At 36.0% G+C, this 14,001-nt stretch overlaps 1 protein-coding gene across 1 annotated transcript in view; it reads left to right on the top strand.

Annotated features, from left to right (window-relative positions):
- The window catches only part of RALYL (RALY RNA binding protein like), a gene marked incomplete at its 3' end in the record, with an annotated part of 176,504 nt that overhangs the window by 37,693 nt on the left and 124,810 nt on the right, over window positions 1–14,001 (top strand). The window lies entirely within an intron of this gene.

Genomic DNA, 14,001 nt, shown 5'->3' with positions numbered 1-14,001 from the left:
CACTTTAACAGATTTTAATGTTTAACAGAGGTATTTTATGGTTGTAATGTAAGTTGTTGGGCTGGTTCTCAGAAGCTTTATGCAGAAGTGTCAGTGCCAATATCAACAACTCTACTAATCGGAACACAAATACCCTTTCTTTCTTATTTTGTTTTCAGGTTTTAATTTTTATCCATACTCTTATAGCTGTTGCTTTAGTATTATTTTCAAACATTTTCCTATAATTTATTGAGCTGTCCTTTAAGTTGAAAGAGTGTTCATACTAAGCATCAGAATAAGAAAAGGAGTAAAAATTAGAATAAGAAATTAACACCTGTATGATTAATAATTTAGAGATTTGGTCCTTAAAAGAATAAACCTTACTCATTATAATAATCCCGTGAACTTCAGTGACTTTCTCTAGGAATAGGAGATGGTAGTATCAAACCCTGAAAAGATAGTATAATCCTACAATTTGAGATAAGACACAGTGTGAAGAATTTCAAATTGGTAGTCTGCTTTCTGGGATGGAGAACAGAAGTACTTCACCTAATACAGTGTGAATACCTAATACTTGTCTCACTATTGAGCTTTTAGACAAGAGTGAGAAATTCAGCAGGTTATCATTCCCCCAAAAAAGTTGCATTTGCAGTCGGAATTTAAAATTAATTTTCTGAGAAGGCACAGGTTTGCCTGTTAATTAGATTTTTTAAGATGTGCTTTTTTAGAACTTTAGCTTTGTTTTTAGCTCTTTCATTATTTTATTATGGACTAACTAATGCTCTTTAAATTCCCACGGGGTTTAAATTCTATATACAGAAAGTGAAGGTTTATTATTATGCTAAATACCAATCATGGCTGCATCTAACTAAAGATAGAAATAGTCTGAATTAGGCTTGTCCCTAAATTATATATTACAGGTAGTCTAATCCAATCTGAGCAAGGTCCCTTGCAGACCAGTTTTCATATTGTTATACTGGTTTCTCACCCTTAATGGAGACTGATGGACTAATGCAAGTATATACAGAGTCAGATCTAATGGAATAATATATATTTAAAAGTAAAGGTAAGAATTTAAAATATGTGTTCGATGAGCTCCAAACACCACCATGCTGAATGTGCTTCCTGAAGGTCTCTCCCTATTCTACATGCAGATATGTTGACCACTAATACTTCATATCAGGACAAATGGTTTGGGAAGGAGGGGAAGAGTGGGAGCTGCTTAAAAAGTAGGCATTGCATATCTTAAGTTCAGGATTTTAGTTTAACCAAAAATTAAGTATGTTTCTGAATCTGGCCCAATTTCTTTTAACATCTAATATTTTGCACTGTGAACTGATGGAGAAAGGAAGGAAGTCCCAGCACTCTACACTACCCATATGAAAAAATGTACAGAAGACAGTGTGAGAATTTAAGAAAGCTCATCAGTTATTAACTTAATAGCTCCAATTAGAAATAATACTGAATTATGAAACTGGGTATTCTGAGACTCAAGCAGGAGATAAAAATCTTGTGATAGTAGTTATATAATAATGGAATTCTGAAGGAAATTTAAATGTTATATATATTAAAATAATAATTGAATTTAAAATCTAATCTCAGCTGAGAGTGGACAGTGTGTATAGATTAGTGAATGATCTCAAACCATGGTCAAAGGTGAAATGCATTTATTGTAATTGTCACTTACCTCGGGTCAGGTAGGAAAGACTCTTATCACACTAATATAAGTAAAGAAAACCTTTGTTTGAGCCATTATATTTAAATATTTTTTCAGCTTTGTAACCTAAAGTTCACAGAATAAAATGATCTCTATAAAAATCTGATTTTACACACATTTCTGCATATTTTACCTTCTCTTTTTAGTTTGGTCAGAGTAGCAGTTACTTTTAGTTTATGATGAAAATCAATAAGATGGAGTATGTGGGGAGGATACCGGATGAGGGTGACAGGATTCTGTAATGTTAATGACTTAGAAGGTCAAACTCATCCTTCTCTGAGATTCAGATCTTTTAGCAGGCTTTGAATGATTATGGTATTACAAATATGCTGTTAATATATAATTAATTAATGATATATTTAATTTGAGCTATAAAGAAGATAAATTGTGCATTTACCTTTATCAATCAATAATACTTTAAGTCATTATATGATTTGAGTTTGATTTTTTTTATCAATGTTTGTAACAAAAATTTTTAGATATCTTCCATATGAGAGTTTTTATCTCGGTAAGACTTCCAGATAGGTTATGGCACTTGCAGAACATGAGCTAGTGTTGTCCTCTGCTCAGTCTTGCTTCTCTTAAAACTGTTTCCCTCTTCAACTCCTGGCCTTGCTTTCAGTACCTTGGTGCTGCTGCTGTCTTCCCTCTCCTATGCACAGGGACCAAAGGAAACAGCTGTGCCCCAGCTGCAGGACTGTGAGTTTGAAGTCCAGCCCTTCCTCACCGTCCTCGGGACTCTGCTTCTTTCATGGAGGATTCTGTAGTTTCATCTCATCGCAGTAATGCATAGCTCACATTGTGCTGCCACCCTCACTATAACTGTTTTTATGAATTTAGAGATGGCAGTTAAAAAAAGGTATGCCAATTAATGCTCCATATTCTAAAAATTTTATTCTAGGAAAACATCATCTTAGATATATGTGTTATAAGAATATTTCTTGCAGAAGGGAAAAAAATCTGCTCTTCCAGTGAGCAGAAAACTCATGCAATGGGAGTAAATGCTGTTTGTGATTTTGTATCATAAACTAATGAAAAGATTTTACTAAGAAAACAACATCCTGAAATCAGATTAATTGGTAGCGATGCCTCTGTAAGAAAATAGTTTTTATATAATGGTTTGTCTTAGGATGCAGTGTATTTTACAACAAAAGCTGCATCTCTGTGTTATACCAAAAAAGAGAGAAAATGCATGGCCATTTGTCTGTTACTCTCCAGTAAGACAGTCTGCCTAGTAGGGCGCAGTCTCATCAGTATTATTTCAGTGTACCATCCTTTAGACAGCACTTGCTGAATTATTATACAGGTGTTTCACCTCTTAAGCCTTGATTCAAAGGATAAAGGGCCTCTGCTGTACCCTCTAAAATACAAGGGTACAGTAGCATGCTTATTCATAAATGTTCCAGTTAAAATAAAAAACCATGAGAGGGTTGGTGTTTTGTTGGGTTTTTTTTTTCCCATTTTTTCCTATTTTTTCCCATTTTTTCATTGGTTGGTTTGTTGGTTGGTTGTTTTTTTTAAACAAGCATATATCCAGTCATTCATTCTTCTAAGGAAAAAGGAAAATAAAAAATGAAATTCTGATGACCTGCTAAGGTATTAGTGCTAAGTAAAATATATGATACTGCAAAATTATACAAACTGACCGCCACTACCACAAGGTCAATGAGAAGAATGAGAAATATGTAAAGATGTCACATTGCTGTTCTTGTTTTTAGAATTACATGGTCTAGTAGAAACTCAGTGTAGAAGGAGGAGTATTTGGATGATGTAATTCCCAGACTGTAAGAAGTGTAGTATACAGAATACATGCTAATTTTGAACGTGAAGGGGAAGTGTAGAGCAGCCTTTCCTTGCAACACAGACAAATCAGAATTGCTGAATATCATCCAGAAGAAGAAATGATTAGTTAAAATGTTCAACTAAGTTATTTTGCCTCTTCAAGAGTCTTTTTTTTCCTTCTTTCCTTCTTTGTTTTTTCCAAGAAGGCCAGGTTAGCCTTCTAAGAAAAAGACAGTATTAAATATTAGGTCTTCTCTCTACCTGGAGAGACACATAACCACACATAAGCCTTCTGCAAGGGACTCTGCAAACCATTGTAGGAAAGCTGAAGCATAAACACAATAACTGCAGAAAAAGGATAGGTAAAAATGGACAGCCCTGCGATGTCACTGTCCTGATAGTGATATATAGACATTTTACTTGGAAAAATATGAAAATAGTAGATTCTTGCATTCCTCCTTTCTTTCCTCTTTACTTTTTTCATCTTCTCCAGAAAGCAACAGATCAAGACAGTGTTGGTGAGAGGTAAGAAGGGATCTGGACATCGGGGTAAGTTTCTGAAGTCACAGGCCCAGGTGCGCAGACCCTCAGCTGAGCTGCAAGATGCAAGGCCAGCTGATCATTTTACAGACACACTAACCATCCATCAAAATCTCCACAAAGTATGCAGAGCCAATGAATAATCCTTTGATAACAATGCTAACTATTCATCACACACATGCAGGGACTAAGAATTTCTCAGTGCCCGGAGGTGGCAAGAGCCATCTCAACCCAATCTCTGGTGACAGGCAGCTCCCTGCTTAGTCTTCTTTTAAGAGAAGGCTCCATCCAGACCCCATCCGGAGGACTCTGGGCAATAATTTTTCAAATCTTTGGCTGAATGTAGCTGTATTGCCACTGGACAGAAAAACAGGGTGGTTGAGTCACCACCTTGAGGGATAAAATGGTCTTAAGCATACTATTTTCCAGTCTCCCCAGTGTATTCTCTGACAGGAGCAACAGAGGATGTGAGGCAGATATTTTTTTGAGGGCATAACTGACAGCTTTGAAAGTCATATTCATACTGAGTTGAAAGAATTTGAAGGTGTTCTTGTACAACATATACATTTGGGGATACATTTGTGTCAAAATATCATTTCACGTAGATCTGGCTGCAGTGAAGGAACAGGCCTTTGAGAGTTCTCTGTCACACAGGAGCCCCACCAATCCCCTGCTCCCTTGTAACTGCAAGTCTGTATTCATCACAAGAAATGGATGCTCTAGAAAATGTCACAGTGAAATTTATGGTATCAGTCAATGGCAAACCATCCAAATGTTTAAAAAGCAGGGTTCATCATCTTGTAAGAGAGACTAATCTTTCCCTCTTAGACAGAAAGCTAGAAGTCACGAAGAAGTCCTTGAAGAAAAGGGGAGTCTAAAAACCTTAAAAATACATAGAGAATTTTGAAGGCTCAGAGGGAGGTCTGCAGTAAACTTCAGTAAAATCGATCTATATAACTCTTGTCATTTCCACAAAACAAAATCACTTTGACTGTGCATGCCAGGTGCCGCTGAGTTTGAATAAAAAAAAAAAATAGGAGGGGAAAGAGGGGAAGGGGGTAATTAATCAGCAGCCGTGTTTACATCTAGTCTACGATGCTAATTTTTTCTTCTTAATTTTGTCTTGAAATGTCTTGAATACACCGTGCTAGGTAAAATGGGAGGAAACGAGGATGAATATCCTGACTTCTTTCTCCAAAGCTGAAGGTCTGCTAGGCTATGGCATAGGTTTTTGTCTTGGCATAAGAGACATTTCTTTGTGACTAGATCATTTGTTTCCAGAAGTCCTTTATTGAACCTCAAAGATGTGACAAATGCGAAAGAGATCTCTCCAGCTTTTCTACCTTCTTGTTTTCTCACCAGTTCTTGATTCAATGAAAATCACCAAGTTCCTTAATTGCTGGGCTCTATAAAGTCATCCTCTTCTTCCTTCCCTTCTTCAGAGTGAAGCATGCATTATCCATAGCCCTTCCCTGGGCTGGGGGCAGTGGCCAGCTCTCAGGAGCCACAGTCTTCGCTTCATTGGCTCCATACAGTCCTTGCATCTGTTCATCACATTGCTATAAGTGACAAAAACCAGCAACAAAAGTAAGGTGAGAAGAAACTATAACACCTCCCCTAGCTGGTGGCAGGATTTTTCTAGTCTTTCTTTAGTAAATGTAACTATGTAGGATCTTAATAACATGGAACATTTTAATGAACCCACTCATAGTAAAGATGATGTTTTGCATCTGTGCTGGAAACAAAATAATTACATTTATAGAACTGCTATCCAAGTGTACTATGAAAATGCCAACGGAAAAAAAAATCTTTATGCTGGATTGTTATTGAAATCATGTCTGTTTTGATAAGAGAGGGTCCAGTGGCCCTACTGTGATAATGTTACACAGCATGCTCATAATGTGAGTGTTAAAGGGATTAAAACAACCATGCATGCATGCCGTGTTTCGTAAAATATTAAAAAGTCACATATTTGCATATTATACAGCTGGTTGCAAAGCCATCAATCATCATATTATCTGTACATTGAGGATGATAAATGGTTTTCATTCCAATGAGAGAATCTAATCACATGGAGAAATGAAGAGGGCATGCAGCATAAAATCTTTGGCTCCAAAAGCTATAGATTATTACTAATATTATACATTTCTCTCTGATTTGGAAACTTTTGCTCTTCATTTGCACACATGCCTTTCTACATTCATGACTTTGAGAAAGGGTCAGGTCATTAATTTTTTTATTCTTAATAAAATGGGACTGGAAAAGAAAGAAAAGGTTAAAAATATTAAGCAACTTGGAATCAGCTTATGTAAATTTCTCTAAATTACCCAGGACAGACCATTTATTTTTCATCCCTAATAATGTGGCAGCAAAAAAACAAACAAAGGTTAAGAATAGGAAGGTAGAAGCCTCTTACCTAGGTATTTTTGTAAACTATCTAACACAGCTCTATAGCAAATGACTATGCACTGTATTGCTTGTCTGCTAAATGAGAAAGTGAGCTATTTCTAAAAATGTTACAAAATATAAACCCTTCCATATGCAGTAGTTATAACAAGATAACTGTTTTCATTAAAAGTAATGTCATTATGATGTTTAGTATTCTGACCCTTACAGTCCATTTGGGTGGTAAGATAACACAGTACCATGTGAAAGAAAAAAGGACTCATTTTCTAATGAGATGCAATGGGTAGAGACACTTGTGTGGGAATGGAGAGGAAGAAGGCAGAGTAACAGAGATAGATACAACTGCTAGCACACTGGCCAGCTGCGTGAGTGATCAATCAAGAAAAAAACACCAAAAGAGTACTTTACAAAATATTTGTATTTTTATCTGTATTTTTCAGAATTACTTTGTGACTTTACTTCATTCCTCAATGTATTTAATGCTGTGCTGAATTCAGAAATTTAGAAAAAAAAAAAAAACAAGTAAACAATCTTAATAATAAGGCCATACTAAATAACCTGCTATAAAAGTTTTCTCTAAGATGTGAAAATCTTAAAGAGTACAGACCAGGCTGGAGTATGCATTTTAACTGCAGATTAAAGAAGTTTTGTAGGTTTAACTTTGTAAATAGAAATAAGAATGTACGTTCCAGGACGTTTGAAAATAAAATTTCTGAAGCTCTTGCTTGTTGCCATTAGGAAGTGATGCTGTGGCAATGATCTTTATTGATTGCTGTTCATCAGCTTTGTGCTGAATAGTATCTCTTCCTGGAATGTTGTAAATATAACAGATTTGGAACTGTCAGCTACAGATAGGAGAATTCACGTCCAGGAACTGAGTCTAATGTTGAACCAGTGATGGTCCGGTATTTGATAACTTATGAGGTTTTAAAGGAACATGCTCAATGGGATTTGAGGAATATTTTTTTCCTAGGAATAGGTGTGAGTGTAGGAGAAGGGGTAGGAGAAAAAGGAAAAAGCCTCTGGAAAGGCTGTTTGTAAGGAGCAAATATGGGTTTTGATCAGCCTGTAGCACTTAGATATGGCCTGTCATGAAAACTCATATGGTACCTTTCCTGATGGACCATCAGATGCCCTTGTGTCATGTGAGGAATGTAACTCTGCACACCGGGTCAGAGGATGAGGCTCTGTGTGTCACTCATGTTCTGAACTGGACAAGATAGTTTTTGAGCATGAATCTGCATTGCTTCTGCTGGAGCAAAGCATTGCACTCCAGAAGGATGCCTCTAGGACAGTATGTCCGCAGACTGGACACATTGTTGTCATGCTTGCTGCAGTTAGATTATCCGCAATTTTCACTCCATCACAATATCTTTGGGAAAAAACAGTAGAATTCTCTTTAAGATGGATTCCAGTGATTTTTCCTCTCCAAGTTCATCACTTTTTCCAATGAAGGAGGACTAAAAGAAAAGCTTTAAAGTGTGTGCATTGGTCTCACTTTCATCCAGAGTAAAAATGCAACTAAGCAAGAACCTGGGCCTGGGCCAGACATAATCTAAGTCTTGGGGAACATGGTAAGCCTCATATACTCTTATCTTCAGCTGGGAACTTGTTTATTAGTCATAGCCTGTCAGAACTGTCATAGCATTTATTATGTCACATCACTCTTCTTTTTCCTCTTTCTCCTCCCACCCCCAAATTCTTACTGCCATTCAGTATAGTTTCAAGTCTTCTGATGTTTTAGACCCTGACCTGCAAAAAAAAGAAATAATTTTCAGGAGAGAGGAAATTAAAAGATACTCATATCAAATAAGCAGCTGTTACCTGACCACTGTTACAGATTTGACTTTAAATTTGGGGGAAATACATATTTTTTTAGACATTTGTCCATGTATGCATGTTTTAATAGACATTTAGACTATCAGTAATAAATAGAATTTGAATATCCCTTAATTTCTGTCACAACTTCCTCAAAAACTGTATGTATTAGGTATAGGAGAACTGGATCCTTATATAGCTGAATGTCTCCTTACAGAGACATCCTTATTCAGCTGTGTGTCTTTCTAATGTATTTCTTGCCTCTTCAGTTATAATACTACAGCTGTGAAACATTCATTAGTATACTGATGCTTTGCTGATGTGTTACTTTCAAAATATAAGATGTTGCAATGTATCTCCAGTATTTATTTTTCAACTGCAAAGCTCAGCAATATTCAGTTCAGAGTACGTGCAGAAACACTCACTTCTGTTTTTTGTAGTCCCAAATACAGTTTTACCTGATGTACTTTAAAGGTTTTTGTGGTTCAGAGTCTTCATTAAAGAGTGTGGTTATTGTTCAACTGTGACATGAAAGAATAAAGACATATAGAAGATTATAGTTAGTGAATAACTGCACTACAGAGTTTATTTTAAAATAGCGTGTGTTTTCTGATATGGAAGTTTGTGCAAGGATGGACTAGGAGAGAAGACCCACTATCCCATGAGATAAAAAAACCTGCACTCATTTGCTTTTTCATTACAGAAACAAAATTAGTGTTTGTAATGAATCCTCATGATAAAACAAAAGATCACAAAAAAGTGGCATAACTCCCTAGTGGTAAAAAGTAGATTTGCACTACTACTCTTCAGGTTTAAAAGCAGAACACTTTTTTGGTTGACTTGAACCTAGTGAGGAGGCCAGGTATACAATAATGCATCCTGTCTGAAAAAAAAAAAAAAAAACAAACCCAAACAACATAAATTTGCCCTGACTTTAAAGTGTTTTTTTGCTTGCAGAGGATCCACATAAGATTTCCTATGTGTCTTGTCCTGAGAAAAGAAGAGTATGAAACTTAAACTGGAATTTAAAAAAAAAAAACAGCTGCAAACAACATAAGTCACTGAAAGATGCCATTTTGTAAATCTGTTACTCTCGATTCAAACAGAAGCTTCAATATTAAGGTTTCTATATCCAGGACTCATCCCATGTTTTTATGATCAATCATCAGTTACACTGACCTTCAGTACTTAACCTTTGTATTTCCACAGTTACCCAATATCTTTCTGAACAGGAGGTTTACAAAAGTTTACAGATTACATTAGTTTACAAAAGGGATTAAGTGATGCCACCATGAGTGTAAAAAGGGACCCTTTCACGGGACAGGTTTCCAGACATGAAACGTGAATATGTAAATGACAACAAATCTGGAGAGTCAGAAGAGTTTCAATGTAACCAAGAGCTGGGGATTTGGAATAAGATCTGAAGGCTTTTCACTTAATAATGGTTATGACTTTTTAATACTGCTTGCACAAAATGTGTATGTTATTTAAGCCTGTAATGCTCTCTGCTGAATTGGTCGGCACATCGCAAAAGCAGATTTATTACAAAAAAAAAAAAAAAAAAAGAAAAAAAACCCACATGGTACCATTTGATTTCAGCAGTTTGACCATGGCTGGCCAACAACTATTGGTTATAAAATAGGAAACTCTTTTTCCTTTTAAAGAATAACAAAGAGCTCAGCTATAACAATGTAATATTACAATGTAATATTTCAATGTAATATTACAATGTAATGAATACTTAAACCTGGTTGCATTGTCATTAAGAAAAAATGTGCAACCTTAACTAACCTTTCTTTCTCTGATGCAGTCTTTAAATCTGCAATTATATTACCTTCAGTATACATCTATCCAAGGTTATCCAAAACAGATGCATCGTGTAATACTGTATTATGTACTTCATGAATATGGTCTTGCATAATGTGCATATGTATTTGTATGTAGTCAACAGATTGATAGACATTTTAGCTATACCATAGCCAAATTGCTGAAGCTTTGCATTAAATTTAATCTGTGTATGAAACCTTGGCTTTTTCAGAGCAATATTTTTTTTTTTTTAATATTGAATTACTTAGTACCTTCAAGATCTATTTTTTTATGCCTGTTTATCACATGGCAATGTACATTAGCAGCAGAAATCAATCAGTGAAATGGAACAGAGTTTGAAAGTGAAAACAATAAAAACCCTGTGACCAAAACCACACATCTCCAGGCCTGTCACAGATACCAATTTAATCAAGAGAATGTGGCACTGATAGGCCTTCCAGGTCACACTGAAGAATTAGCCTTCTGGCTTTATCAGTTGCTCCTATAACCCCTTTTATGCAAGTTTCTAGTCTATTTGACTCCAGATCCAAATCTACAGAATGTAACCAATATATTTCATTCAAGTAGAAGTAAATCATTAAAACCACCTTTCCAAATAGGATGAAATGTCTTTGTTTGGAACATGACCTTACATGCACACTTTTTTATTAACCCGCGTGTTTACAAGTAGATGACACTTAGAGCTAAAAGACTGAGCAATAATTGTTATGATATCTGCTTCCTGTATGTTAACATACATAGCACTGGGAGAGAGATGGTGAAGATTTTATCAGTCTTTCTGTGTTTGAAAAAAACTCTAAATTATTTCAGAGAAAAAAAAAAGTATGTTTGTGAAGAGCAAAATAATTGAAATAATGTTCACTTACAACTCCACAATGAGTTGAAGGATACGGTAATAACAAGACTATTACATTTACTTTCAGGGTCAAAACCACGCGAATTCAGTTCTTGTGTGCTCAAGGCAAAAACATCCTGATGATGAGGCTGTGTTAACGATCATGTGAAAGAGACCTCACAACCTTCCATTACATTTTTCCCTAAGTTCTTGTACATTTCAGTCTACAGTGTATCAAGGATATCATTATTTCCTCATTGATTTGGCTATGAGGTTGTAGTTCTTAATAGAAAAGGTAATTTCTTTCAGAATGAGGATCTTATTTTAATCTATGCTTTCCTGCTTCTCAAAAGTCAACCTTTTCTAGTAGTTGGTTAGTCCAATAATTCCAGCTGAAATCAATAACAATTAAATCATCAGTACCTGTTACTTCAAGGTTTGGGCTCACTGTGAATAATTCAGTTTTGGTGCTCACATTTAACAGCACATCACAGTACTGTTAAAGCATCTTCCAGTACAGCAGTAAGTACTGTGGCTAATTTCTGTTCCATGTTGTCCCCTCTTTCTAATCTCACCTTCTTAAAGGAAAACTGAATGCGCAAGCAGTGTACCATGTTTTGAGAGCTGGTAGTTTCTTTATAAACATACTGTCATATTTTGCTATTACTGAAAACAAGACCTTTTGTACTTGGAATGGAAATCTATGAAATTTCTGATTATCCTGAGTTCTTATGGAAGTTTTCCATGGTGAAAGAATGATCTTTGAGAAACCTGTCTTGTACACAGATGAATCTTCCATTTATAATGAAGAGTTTCAGTGTCCAAAACTGAAAACTGATCTAAAACTCCAAGTCTCTATGCTGGTGTTATAGACAATCATTCATCAGCTCCAGTTCCAAGCCATTCAACACCTTGAATGTGACAATGACCCTCCCTGTCTCCAAAAGGAAGAGCCTATCCCAATTACTTCTTTGGTTTTCAGTGCTTCTACATAACGTATATCACATCACTTTAAATTCAAAGGTCATCAGATTAGGCCTGGTATATTCATTAAATGCAAAACAGGATTTGAAGATAGGCAGGATGAAATACCGCATGAGTAATTTGGCTGAGAAGTGATACACTGCCCAATTACAGTAATAACACATATTCTTATGTGGTGCCTTGTTTTACAAAGATCACAATGCATTCTGATTCCACCACATTTCTGTCCAGTTTCTCTAGCAGGTGGGAGACTGATGAGATGGAGACAGGCTCTGCACCCTTCTGTTTTCTATTAATGTCTGAAGAAGACAGCCCCTTTCCCAAGAAAAAGCTGAAACAGACCAGAGCCGTGATGTGTTACAGATGGGTAGGTCCTAGAGGGAAACCCAAACTATAGGAAAAGAAGGAGAAGAAGTGTCTCAGTTTAAATGGATTCTCCTAACTGCTGTGATCACAAATCTGGGCCTGGAAAGATTCTTAGGAGGTCCATTTTCCTACTCTGAGTCTGAAACACTACTTTTGGTTCATCCTTGGCAGCTGTCCAGTTCATGTCTCGAACTACCAGTAGGGCGAATACCATAATCTCCCTAGGAAATGCATTTACCAATAAACAAGCCTAAATATGTAATGCAAAAATCTCTTTATGTACATTAAAATGATGATTCTTTTTATATTCTATGCAGACTTAAATAACAATTGATCATTTTCCTTTTTAATATTTGAAGTTTTTAATGTCCCCTTCTTTCTCTTTCTTTTTCTAAACTAAAGACACTAGATCTTTCAGTATTCCTCAGTACATCATGTTTCCTAAACTTTGGATAATTTTCATGTTCTTTCCTGTGTTGTTTTCTTATAGTACCCCAAAAGTGGACACTATCCTAGTGGATGCGAAATTGCTGACTACTACAAAGGAATAATAAGTACAAAATTGCTCAAAAATTTTGTCTTTATATGTGAAATTTAAAGAATCCATATTGAATGTACTTAGAACTTTTTAAAATGTGTTTCTCAACCCCTCAAATTTATTATTATTGTCTAGAATTTACCTTCTCATGTGAAAATCCCACATGATCAGTTCTATCAGTGCAACATGAGTAATTTGCAACAGAAAATAACAATTCCTTACAACTGCTAGCCTTTTGCAATGCTACCTTCAGGAATTATTGTCATAGAGCTTTGTTTATGCTACAGGTTGCAACTCAACCAGCTGCGTGGAATGATATATTAAAAATTAGTTTAACTCTGACAAGTACCACAATAACAAGGGAAAATCAGTTCTCCGTGGTCTAAAATGGTTTACAACAAGATACCTATGGATTACTACTCAGAAATATTGGGTAGGCCCAAATACCAAGATTCATTAGAAGTGTTATGGTGATACTTTAGATTTAGCAAGCTCAGACACATTGTAGCTGCTTATACTTTTTCACGAGGATGATCGCTCCAACATGACCTTTACTGACTTTATTAGAGAAGCGTTTACACTTAGCCTGAACCAGAAGGGCAGAAATAAAACGCAGCCTGTTAAATGCGCAATAACATACTTCAGCTAAGTCTGACGAAACCCTTTGCTAGGTTGTCTCAGCCTGACCTCCTTTCTTATGAAGGTGTTTTTTGTGACTCATAAAGAGCTTTTGCATTTAGGGCATTTCAAAGCCGCAACTCAGCAGGTGTCCGGTTAAGTGTCTCTGAAGCAGATCTGTGAGGCACAGGGACACAACTGGAGAAACTGTAGACTCCTTCAGAAGAGTCAGCAAACTAGTCTACCATATAACCAGCCACCTTTCCCCCCAAAAAACCCATGGCCTTTCCCACTTCATATCCCGAGTATCTGATAACCTGTTTTGCTCAGCATCGTGTGTGTACACTTGTGTTTCCAAGGAGATTATTTTTCTTCACATTACTATTCTGAGAGCCCCCATATAGCAGATATATGCAAAGCCTTCCATGCAGTGGGAAGGTCACTCCATGACTCTACTAAATATAGGCTCAAATATTTTTAAAGGATGTGTAAAAATTCCAGATGGAATTTGTGTTATTGTGAAAATATTGCAGTGTTAACTTCTGTAGTATATTCATCGTGAGAAATGAAGTGCAAGGTGGGAAAGCTCAC

The sequence above is a fragment of the Platalea leucorodia genome, assembly GCF_965183815.1.
Source record: "Platalea leucorodia genome assembly, chromosome: 1".
Classification (NCBI taxonomy): domain Eukaryota; kingdom Metazoa; phylum Chordata; class Aves; order Pelecaniformes; family Threskiornithidae; genus Platalea; species Platalea leucorodia.
The sequence above is the reverse complement of the archived record's forward strand: the minus strand, read 5'-3'. Positions and strand labels throughout refer to the sequence as shown.